This window comes from Brienomyrus brachyistius, chromosome 9 (assembly GCF_023856365.1).
Source record: "Brienomyrus brachyistius isolate T26 chromosome 9, BBRACH_0.4, whole genome shotgun sequence".
Classification (NCBI taxonomy): Eukaryota; Metazoa; Chordata; class Actinopteri; order Osteoglossiformes; family Mormyridae; genus Brienomyrus; species Brienomyrus brachyistius.
Genome location: NC_064541.1, coordinates 27,799,411 through 27,811,821, shown reverse-complemented (window position 1 = coordinate 27,811,821; position 12,411 = coordinate 27,799,411).

The window sequence follows — 12,411 nt, the reverse complement described above, 5'->3', positions numbered from 1 at the left end:
TTAGAATCTGAAGGACGGCACAGGGGAAAGAATGACAGCGCTGCTGCTGACGGAGCGCTCAAGGCGCGGGGGGGTCGAGGCCGCGTGAAAGACAGAGAACATGGGGGAGAAGGGAAAAAGCGTCACGCGTGGAGAAACTGCGGAGACAGAACGAGACTGAGGGGTGGAAAAGGGAGAGAGAGAGAGGGAGGTCGAGAGTATGAGTATTAATGTGCAAGTTCGTGTGTGTGGGTGAGAGAGAGAGTGTATGTATTAGTGTGCATGTCTGTGTGTGTCTGAGAGAGAGACTCAATGGGTTCTTTGTCATCAAAGAACTTGTTTATTTTCAAGCTTGGCGCTTAACCCGTCAGGAATCACACTATATCTTTCCCTTGTTTTATTTTTGAATACCATTCCCTCTCTGTCCATGCGACGGGCACACTGGCAAGCGGGAGCAGCCGCCATCCAGGGAAAAACACTCTTCGGTCACAGCACGCTGCGTAGAGTTACTCTCTGTAGGAGGATATTAACTTTTTCTCCGTCCATACTTTCCTGCTCTCCCCTGCTTCCCTCCCTCCCTCCCCTTCCCGTCTGCCCCCCACCCCCCCCCTCCCAGCTGGTATTCGCACATGAGTAATGGGATTACCACACTCCTGTGCAGAGGAAGGAAAGAAAGGGGGAAGAGAGAGGGGGAGAGCAGGGCAGTGGGGTAGAGCTGAGAAAAAGTGCAGGGGGGGTAAATTGAGGAAGTTGGGGGGGGGGTGAGGAAGGTGACTGACGTTTTGTGTGCTATTCTGCAAATAACGAGATTCATGTTAAAGCAGAACCAGTAATTCGGGAACTCATCGTCTGTAAATCTAATATCATCTACAGGGCAATATCTGAAAGGGAAGATATCTCTATTAAGCAATAAACTCAAATTTCTGGTTCGCTCATTTCCATCTGTGAAAAGATCATCCTCGGTATGCAAATATGTACTTCTTCAAGGTCGAAAGAGCACAAAGAGCAGAAATAACTTTATGGTCCTTCTCTTCGAAGACGGAATAGCGATCTGCCTTTTCAGCGTTTAGGCGCAACTGAAGACTCCGACCTCGCTAATTGCGGTTTATGAATGTCGCTAACAGGGGTCGAATGAAATGTAGTGGATCCTGGATATGAGGATGATCTGTTACGTGAGAAGCGGACTGAGAATGCGGGTCCATGTCAAATTAAACCAAAGGCTGGCAGGGCCAGACGTGTACGACGTGGGTGGAGAGTCACTCATGGCATGAAGGACATTCCGGGGGCCGTGGGACAGATCGCTTGGGACTGAGGGTGTCCAGGAGACCCATAAACGAAGCAAATAAGTGGTAGTGTGAGGGAGAGTGTGTAAGGATAGAGGGAATGAAGGGAGAGGTATGCCTGGCAGAGCTGCAGCTTCTATATTGAGAGCAGTGTGTGTTGACAGAGTCTCCTGTATCTTGGTGAGGAACACGCTCTTCCTATTGGCACTAACGCCTGCTTCCACTCTCTCTTTTTACAAGCCGACGAAGGCAGGCTCCAAATTTCCCCACGTCAGACCAGGCCTAAATTTAAACAAGGCTTTCGCACGGCTCGGGAGTCGCTGAGGGCCGTCCCCAGGCCTGAGGAGAGGCAAACTGGGGCCCGAACTCCAGCTGAGATTTATGCAGGGAGACCAAATGGCGTGTTGGACCTGTGGGGGGGGGAGGGGGGAGCTGTCGGCCTGGCGACAAAAACAAGGACAGGCTAGGCCAGTGGTCATGTGAGAAGGCGTTTCAGGCTGCAAAGCCCCAGGTGGGCCTCAGGGCTCCATGAGTGGTATGGCCAATGTGATGGGGGCGTGGCCAATGTGATGGGGGCGTGGCCGAGATGATGGGGGTGTGGCCGTGGTGATGGGGGTGTGGCCGTGGTGATGGGGGCGTGGCCGAGATGATGGGGGTGTGGCCGTGGTGATGGGGGTGTGGCCGAGGTGATGGGGGTATATGCCAAATGGAGAGACCTGCCTGTGTGCCCCCTGGGGCTCACTGGCTGGATCCCTTCTGCCCCCCCCCCACATACACACACACACACACACACACAAGTCCTGCCACCCATCTCTTTTCACATATGGGGGGGGGGGGTGCAACAGTGCTGGCAGGGTGACAGCGAACAGTTAGCTGCCTGCAGTTAGCTGGTCTGCATGTCAGTGTGTCCCTGGAAGGAGCGTGCCCGGCCGGGGAGAGGCTAACTGCCTGTCGAGAAAACAGCGAGGGCCATATATATAACCCCAGGCCAGGAGAGGCTCACACAGTGACCAACAGAGGGCGCCCATGATGACATACTGGCAAACACCTGACAGCAGGGACGCAGAGTGATGGGGCTGAGAGAGGGGAATACTCCCGTCCAGTTCACTGCCCCGACTTGGTGTGTGCTCTGCGTGTGTTTTTTTTTTTTTTATCCAACTCAACTTGTGCTGATTACGGTTAAACTGGCTGGCATCGACGTGGACACCTACATGTAGGTCAGGAGTGGAGAGGCAAGGCCAGAGACATCGAACTGTGTTATCACCTCCAGGGGGAAGATGGAGCGATAAAGGCAGGGAAGTTCAAAGAAGGACATCACGGAGTGAGGAAGACAGAGGCGTAGACGGCCTTATCTCCTGAGAAGACAGGATGAGTAAACAGAGAGAGAGAGAGAGAGAGAGAGAGATACACTGCAAACCGACCATGCAGGCCCGTTGGTGTGACTGAACCCAGTCACGGCCCGCGCTGTGCTCGCCCAGCAAACGAGCATGTTCCGTTCCCAGTAGACAGTCAAGATCCCCCCCCCCACAACTCCCGCTCCACGCCGACTCGTCCCACAGGCTCAGTAGCGTGCTGACAGGCAGGCTGACCGAGCGTGCGGCTCCACACGAGGATGCGCAGGAGCTGTCAAGCAGGCGCCTGCTTTCCCCGCCGCACTCGCAGGGAAGGAGGCCACGTTGGGGGTGGGGGGGGGGGGGGGGGGGGGGACTGTGGGCAGGAGACAAGCATGATATTTGTCAACCAGCAGATGTCCTCTGACTCAAGTGGAAAGAGAGGACACCCAGTGCTGGAGGTCTCATCTGCTGGGTGTTACATCAGAGCAGTCACTGCTCCCATAACAACCCAGCCTACCTCCATTTCACCAAGCATGTTATTGTTTGGCACATCCTCTCTGCCCCACTGAATTTTGTGCACTCCCTCTCTGCTCCCCTCTCACTCTCAGGGGTGCCCCTTAACCTGAAATTCAAATTGATATTCCAAATTGAGTTACTGACACAATGAGCTGGATTTGCTGGGACATGTAAAGTTGTTTTTTTTTTTTTTTTAAGGACAGGATCGGTATAATTCTGCTCAAACCGTCTTTGTTTACCGTGCTTTGTCAACTCATTTCTTCTCGATTTTGCCTTGCGAGTTCTGCTCATTTCGCTTTACGTCTTCAGTGAAGTTCAGGTCAGCGGTGAAAGGGGCACCACGAGCGCAAAAATTAGGAAGTAATTGGACTTATGCAATAGTAAGAGACACAGGCTGATCAATATCGCCATCTAGTGGTGAGAATCACAAATGACACCGAGACAGTCCTATCAAATATTTTATCCATTTTAATATTGCGATTAGTAAAAACCAGGGTCGTCAACAAATATAATACAACGTCTAACTTGCACAATGGCATTCTACAGTATTAATATTTTGGAATTATTTAGAAAGTAGCCTTTATTAATCCCAAAAGTATGCCGTTTTTTCCAATTAGTGTGGCTGTGGATTTGAACTGAGACTCGAAGAGCGATGCACAGATATGTGCATCATGTGAAGAGCGATCGCCTAATGTCTACCAGCACTGATTTTAGCGGCGATCAATTTACACAGTATCGACAAACATGCCAACTCACGCCTAAGTTAAGCACATTAACGACAGATAAACAACTCTTCCATTTCTGTTCTGCATTTTTAAAGCATAGACTTTATAATAGCAACACAACTCTACGATCAGGCATCGCCTGCTTAAGCCTTAACATATTGCAACAGGGTTGCAAATTCAGCGCCCACGATTTCTACCATTTTGGCTCTTGGCGTTCATGCGCCTCATTTGAACCAAAATGGCGTAAATGAAACTAACTTCGTTACACGGGAAATGCGAAATCTTCCATTATGCAGCCGAAGCAAAATTTGTTTATATTAGGCTGTACACACGCACCATAAGTACAGCATTATTCAACACAACATCGATTAACTCGTTCACGTTAATCTGCTCTTTGTGCTTTAACTGGTTCCGATTCCGGCAAGTGATCTAAACTTACTCGTTGCCTGCAACTTGCATAAGAAAAAATATATAGTTAAATAACAGTGATGAGTGTAGATGTATTTGTATACAGAACATATTTTAAGCATAATATATATGTAATGCTAGACGGTCAGGCTATGGTATACCATCTGGCGGTAGAGGGAAGTAGTATCTCCTCTGCATTATGCAATAAAATAAGAACCATGGGCCAGCTACCTCTGCTTTGTGATATTTTTATTTATAGTCATTTCCTTTTAAGCCATGCATATCTAATTATTATTCTGCATAATAAAATGTGAATAAAAAATTAGATACCACAAAGTACAGCCATTCCCCTGTAATCGTATTGACTTGCTGACTCATTTTACAGTGTCATACGACACTAAGACTGATGCATGCTGCGTTTCTCTGGGTTGTATCGTAATGAAGTATTGTGATTTTAGGCAACGCTGATTTCTCATCACATTGATTAAGGAATGCTGATTCTTAGGTAAAGCATCACGTAGCTTTTTCTTGGTGAGATGGGTGGCTTTGAACTTGTGTTTGCATTGCGTATAATATTAAAGCAGTATTTATTGAGGTCATATTTTGATGCCGATCAGGTGTCTGATTCGTTGTCTCTGAAGTGCGTGATGTTGCAACATAAAATATGATCTAGGCATTATTCTGCTGTACAGTTTTTGTCTCCTTTTTTATTTGGATGAATGAAACACTTTCAGTTACAAAAATGACTTTTTAAAAGAACAACACTGTACAATGAACAAGCAGATTTTTTTGTCTTTTTCTCTAGTTTTAAAGATAAATACACTAAAAGGCTAACCTGCTACCACAAGGATAAAGCTAAAGACGGAAAAATGGGGGGGAAGCAAGAAAGGAGGAGGAGGACGTCTCACATCATGAAGGAGACAGCAGGACGGGGGTGTGACGTGAGGTGACGATGGACAGACAGTGTGGGGGACATGGACGCATGCTCGCGCACTCTCAGGTGTGCACACGCATGTACACAGTTTCTCGAAATCCAGCCATGCACGGAGAAGTTATCCTGGCACACGCATCCTCGATGCCCCGAAATAGGAGGCCGAGGTTGTATAAGGGGAAAAACGCCAAGCGTGAAGATCCTGCGATATTTTCCGATGTGTCACCTGGGTGTAACCGACCCTGGACTTATTGACCGTGACAGCTTGTGAATGGCTCTACAGGCCGATGAGCTGCATTTCGAAATGGGCCTGTTCTCACTGACGGTGCCGTCCATTCTTTGGGTGGCGAGCTCAAAAATATCCTGTAAATATGACCAAGTGCTTTATGTGTCAGTGATGGCCAACAGGATGGGGGAGGCATAGAGGGCGGGGCCTATGTCGGGCGGCGGACCGCGGGTGCCAGTTCTTGGGCTGTGTGGCCTCAAGCCTCTGTGCTCTCAGGTGAAAAGAAGGAGAGCATTTTATCTGTGCCTCGATCTGGAGTGGCACCGGCTCCCTCAACCACTACGATGGGTTTCGGGGAACAGAAATCGCTTTGAGGGCCCAGAGATGCCCTCTGAGGTTAAGTGTCCTTCTCAACCTCAAGCACGGCCATTTGCTGGCAGGAGTTTCATTACATTTAGAACCAGCAAACCTCTTCTTCCCCGGACATGTATCACGACCCGCTCTCATCTATGTTTATTTCAGGCCATGAGTAGCTTTAGTGAAACGCACCAAAACGTGTGTCCGTGTGACACTGAACCCACCAGTGGCTTTTCAGCGAGGTACTTTCACTGCTCTAAGTGAGCCACATTGTGCCTGGGGACAGGCGGGGGGGCAGAAGGGCCTCAGCCATCACAGAGCTCAGGGCAGCCCCCCCCCCGCACTAGCAGGCATGAGGTCTGAGCAGCTCTTTGTGAACAGCAATGGCTCGACTGTCTCGCCTCTTCACCTGAGGAACCCCATGCAGTACAGGGACCTCGCATCGGCAATGACACATACTTTGTACAGATGCTTTGTAAAGCTAGGATAGCTAATAGATAAATGTCTGCTTATTCCAGCGTCTGTTTATATAAACTGCTAAACTTTGTGCCGTACAGTAGCATCTATAACAAGGTGCACCTCCATAATAGTGATAAGTAATTAAGATGTAATTAGAATTAGCTGTTTATGTACATCACTGATTTAAAGTATCACAAACTGATGTTTAGCACTATGGCAACGTTTATGCAATGCTACGCATCAGCTATTTACTCAATGACACGATCGTCGTGTGCATTTTTCCAAGCATTTACTTGATGCGTGCTGGGGATGAGTGAGTCACGAGGAATGAGTACAAGATGCCAGAAAGAAACGGAGAAAGGAAAAAAAAAAAATCTCCTAGTTTTTGCACTTTAATCCTAACACTGATTCATTTTTCCCCCCAACAACAGGCACACAGACAGCAATGAGTAAAGGACAGCCAAGCAGAGTGGACCCAACTCAAGAGTTTACAAACTGAGACGAAACCATGGGAGTTTCAGCAGAACTCCGGCAGCACAAACAAAAGGCAAAAGATCAGGAAAGCTACAGAGATACCAAGAGTAATTTCATTATCGTCATCATCATCATATTTACGAGAAGCTAAAGTTTTTTTTCCCCAATGACAAATAGTTAAAAATATACATTTTTAAGCATCATCATCTTCATCATCATCATCATTATTCATCATCATTATTATTATTTCCCTTTGGATTGCTGAGGTCAACTTATCAGAAACTGGATTGCTGGGTGAATTGCAGGGAGACACAATGAACAAACAAGGTTGTGTTGGTCTGCTAAAGAGGAAATATTGTGGTGCTCTTTGGTTTCACTTTTAAGGTTCTTTGTCTGCAATATCTGACACGGCTGCCTTTAAGTTCCTTTGGACTGAAGCTGTCTGGTAGAGGAAACAGACGAGTGAGGATCGAGGGGTGAGTAATGGAGGGTAGACGAGTGAACTCTCTCTCTGTTTCTCTCCCCATTATATTTTCCTTTTTTGCCTTGGCAACCAGAAAAGATACGCAAGTATTTTTGTCCTCCTAGAAACAGTCCACATGTATTTAATGGATAATCTGGATATTGTTGCTTTCCCGTTTCCCCTTAATGCATGTAGAACTCCAACAGAGCCCCCCCCACTCCCACCTCTGTTTAAACAGTGTGATATCATTCTGATGCACTCCTCCTTCTAAAGTCTAGGGCTCAGATCATCGTTAAGCCAAAACTGAGAGTCCCAAACACGTAATGTCTGGGGAAACGTCAGAGTTCCTAGTGCCCCATGGAAAGTAGGAGAGACAGACAGAAAGGAGGAGAGAGACAGGAAAGGAGACAGAGGAGAACAGACCCTTCCCCCCCCACCACCACCCGGTGAATTGGGTGGGTTTTCTATGTGACACCCAGCAATCACAGTCTCAGTCCTCCTCCAACCACCCGCCTCCTTGCATCGCTCCCACAGCACCTCGATGGTACATAAAATCCGATTGGCTGATGGTATGTCCTATGGATCCCCAATCTGCCTTTGGAACTGAGCATTTAAGCCCAGAGAGCACTAGGAGCTGGGCTTTGGGTCACATCGCCTAACAGCAAATCTCCCTCCCCGGGGAAGAGCCGGGATGCCCCCAAAGGAACAGCAATGTGTCTGGAAGGCTGCACTCCTAACGACAGTGCAGGGAGAGTTCAGTGAGGCAGGCGGCTGCAGATCGGACTGTGTTCAAAACTCAAACGTGGAGCGAGGGCCAGGGAGCAGGGGGTACATGGCCAAAGACCCTGACGGCGTGCGTGAGGGGGGTGGCGGACTCTTTTGGCATAGTGGCTTCAAGTTCCAACATAACACTTCCGGGCTCAGTGAGAGAAGTCGCTGGCTGCCATTTTGGCCTCAGACCTCAGTGAATGTGGTATAGTGCAAGAGTCATACAGAAGGACTCTGCAATGAAACAGCCATGTTCACTCCCGGTTCTTCTGACCCCAGACTTCAAGGGGCCAGGCTCTTGCTACAGATGGACTGGGGACTATTTTCAGGTCATTGCATTGTTAGCACCACCCCCTACCTCCCCCCCGCATGGATCTTGGCCTAGCGCCCCTTGTTGGCCCCCTTTCATTTCCTAGTCCACCACCTGGCCCCCAGCCACGTGCCTCCCCCCTTGAAACTCACATGATCCCTGCTTCTTTTAAAGCATTTGTCTATTTGGTTTATCATCAAAGGATATGAGGTATATGATGAACTATCTCTCTTTTACATCCAACAATGGATGAAAAAAATAAATAAAAATAAAGGATAAATGCTGAGCTTGATAGAGACAGAATCTAGCCATTTTTCAACAGAGCATTGCAATGCAGACCGACACACCAATCTCTGTTTGAGCCCCCCCCACCGCTTCCCACCCACATCAAGCCCCACCCTCCCCCTGCATTCCCACCCCTACCATTCCATCATTTTTTGTCATTCTTTTTTTGGTTTCATAGCTGTTTAAAGCTTTTTGTGTATTCCTTAAGAAAGGATGAGGGTTAGGGCAGCATTGTGTTTCAGCCAGCAGCAAGAGCGATATGCGCGGCTCCTCAACGCAATATCAGCTCTCTGGGGCTCCATTTCCCACCCTCTAATGTCTGTCATGCATTTCCTGGGCTCTAGGCTCTATCCTCAGGGATCTGATCTGCCCCATAATAACTGAATCCTTTAACCCTTGGGGTCTATCACACCCAAACCCCCCCCTCCCCCCCCCAACACAATGCTTCAGTTTGGATACATTCGGGCCTCCTTAACTGCCTGTGTTCCTTTTGTCATCTTCTGATCGTGCAGGAAGTAAATTGGAAGGCTGGCCCTTAACCCAGCCTGGTTTCAGGCCTGTAATGACCGCAGACCAGGTCTAGGGCTCATTTGGTTTTGTGTTGTTCTCCAAAGTTAAGGCCATGTTTAATATCCCAAGGGAAGGACAGCACAAGTAGCCACTGCAGACTCCATTAAGGCCATATAGATCCAGTCCCCTAGACAAAGCCAATTTGCTGACGAGAGCTAAGATGGGCAGCTGCAGAGTGTTACGCAGCTGAGCGGCTGAGATGATGGATCAGAGTGCTTCAGAAATAAATCTTGGAGAGAAGTTATTTTTTCCCAGCAGTCTAATCCTCCAGTCCTACAGGGGGCAGTCAATGACCTTCTGCAGGTTCCGGAGTTCCCTGTCAAGCCAGCTACCACTTTCCAGCTAAAGAAAGATGCCCAAACCGCGACTTCAGTTGATGGCAAGAGGTAAGAACTACACCCAACTAGCCTCGTGGCCTTCGAATACCGTGGCCGCAAGCCCTCCCCCATCATGCTAAGGCCACTGAAACTTTTTGGGGGGGTTACTCTGGCATCACAGGAGAGCCAGAGAGAGCACCTGTTAATTAGACAGCCCCCTAGAACACAATGCTGCTCTTACCCTCAGCCGGCTGTGAGGAGGGACAGCAGCAGCTGCCCCACACCCCCCGCCCCACCCGATGCCCTGCCTGAGGCCGGCGACACGATCGCTGCGTCTTCCAGAGAGCCCGCGTCACAGCGGATGGCACTGACGCCTCTAATGTGCCGTTTGAGAACATTTTTGGGATTTGGTTTGAAGACCTGGTCACTTTACCCAGAGTTAAACTTTTAGTTTGTTTTTTTTTTTTTGCCACAATCTCACCCCCCCCACCCAACCTGCTACCACATCTCTATCCCCAACTGTTACAGTTTAAAACAAATAAATACATAAATAAATAAATATACCAATCTCAAAAAAGGCAATAACTTCAAATCAAGCCAACGCCCCATTCCTCTCCCGAAACAAATAGATTCTTTTAAAATAAAAATCCAAAGAGAGATAGTTAGAAATTTTTGGTCTAAAATCAAGTCATTATCATCAACTTTTTTTTTAAGATCTTTTTCTCAAAGTCTTTTTGTAAGTTTTTTTTTTTTACATTAGCAATAAGTAAGCAGTAGAACATAGATCTTTTTCTACAAAATCTATAGAAGCACTAACAGATACATTCCGTCTAAAACTTAATGTAGAGAGTTTTTCTTATCGTTCATAACCCACCTCCCCCACCCCCCGCTTTTTTGTCTGTCAACTTTCTTGTTTGTTCCTTGTCTTTCCCGCCCGAGTGTTTGTGTGTACTCATCAAATACTTACATTTCTTTTGTGTTGTGGCTGTTTGGTACTGTAACGCCTAATACTGAAGGGGGGGCCAGGGTTTTTATGTGGAGCGTGTGGTAATCATGGGGGTGTGCCACAAGACGAGGTTCCATCTGCCTCCGTGCCTAAACAGGCACAGCCCATGACACCTAGCACCTCCTGGACATGGTGATGGACCCCACCCCGCCAGGCGGAGGGCGGAGGGCAGCTTGGCTTAGGCCTCCTTCTGCATTCGTTGTTTGGCTATTTGGTTTATTAGTCGGTTAAAGTTCTGCTTTGGGTTTTTTTTTTGTCGGTTTTGGTATTTTTGTGTGTGTGACTTTTTTTCCCCACAACAGTTTTTTGTTTGGTTTTCTTATCTAATAAAAATTTTGGAAGCTAAATTTTCACAGTATTTTTCCAACCACCTGATAAAAATCTCTAGCACGACTAAGAAAGAAAAGATCCGAAAATAAGTGGCACGTTATCCCAAAACTCAAAGCACTGAGATTAAATTAAGTGAAACAACTTTGACAGATAGACCTGGAAAAAAAAAACGGAATATTTATAAGTTCAGTTCAGTGAGGTCATTAGATATTTCTCCGTCCAGGAACAGTATGGATAAACTGAGCTGGCTGAAAGACAGAGAGGGGGGGGGGGGGAAGGGGGGGAGGCTGGGTGTGGGTCCTGTCTGTCTGGGCGTCCGTCTGTCTGTGTAGCAAAGTCTGGAGCAGACAAACTCAGTCGGTCCGAGACAGATGGACATGCCTGGCCTCCCCCCGCCCCCGGTATCGTCCGTCCTCGTACCCCTCGCCCCCCCATCCTTATTTGGTTTGGTTTCTTTTTGGTTTGCTTCTGTCGTTGTTTTGTTTGGTTATTTTTGGTTTCCTCTTCAAAAAAGCTTGCAGTGCCTGCCTCAGGCTCCCTCTGAGAATCCCACCGGTCATCCCTGCCTGTCTGTCTCCATCACACTGGCTCAGGCCCTTATTTTGTCCTTTCAGTAAAAATCCTCATAGGCAAGAGAGAGGGGCAAAGGGGATGGAGAGCTGGGGGAGGATAGGGGGGTTTTCATCCTCTTTTTTGTCATGGCTGAGTTCTTCTCTGTAAAGTTTAAGAATAAACGCTTTGGTATCCAACAAGAGAGAGTGAGAATCCGTATGTGACAAAGAAAATGAATGAGGCGTGAATGTGATGCACAGACAAGGAACTCATGGCATTGGTGGCTCTCACCCACACTGGTGTAAAGCATCAAGGCTGTCAGATGTGGAATGGAACAAGCGATGACACGTGTATGTGATCCGTTCTCTGAAAATGTTGGGAGAGACAGAGGGACAGAGACGTGTCTCCACACACCAGGTCCCATCGTAATGGGGACTGGGGCTCCCCATAGGACCTCAGCATGGCAGCTTTATGAGCATCGAGTGTTTTTGGTGAGTGGGTGTATGTTTGTATTTAGAGAATAACAGGCATACGGGTCTCTGTGTATGCGTCATACCCATACAGCAAGGTAATGCTACTTTTTTTGGCGCAGAGAAAGTTGCGTTCCACCTAGCTTACGTGTACACGTGACTTTGGTTTTTATTTATTATTGAATGATAATTCTTTGGCAAACCTGTTTCTGGTTGGTTCCGTCGTTTTTTTTCTGTGTGCAGTCATGCAATTCTCTGCTTGTCGGTAAAATTAAAAATGCATGTAGGGCTCAGTACGTGTCAGGTGTACGGGGGAGGGGCTGCTCCCTGTCTCTGCTCAACTTTGTCAGGGTAGATGTTTCCGACGATATGATGATGACGACGACGATGATGATGATGATGATGATGATGATAAGAAGGACAACAATGGTCAGAAGACAAAACCTTAACAGTGAATGTTGCATAAATTGGCACAGGAAGTTGGCAAATGAAAGTCCTTAAAGAAAAAAAAAAACACCCATTGTTCCTATAATTACTTATGGACACTTAACATCGAGAGTGTGATGAAGGACTGATGAGCAAGTGACAGGCAGCAGGGGTGTTCAGCTGAAAGCAGAGGTAGGTAGAGAGAGGCATGGCAACAGTGAC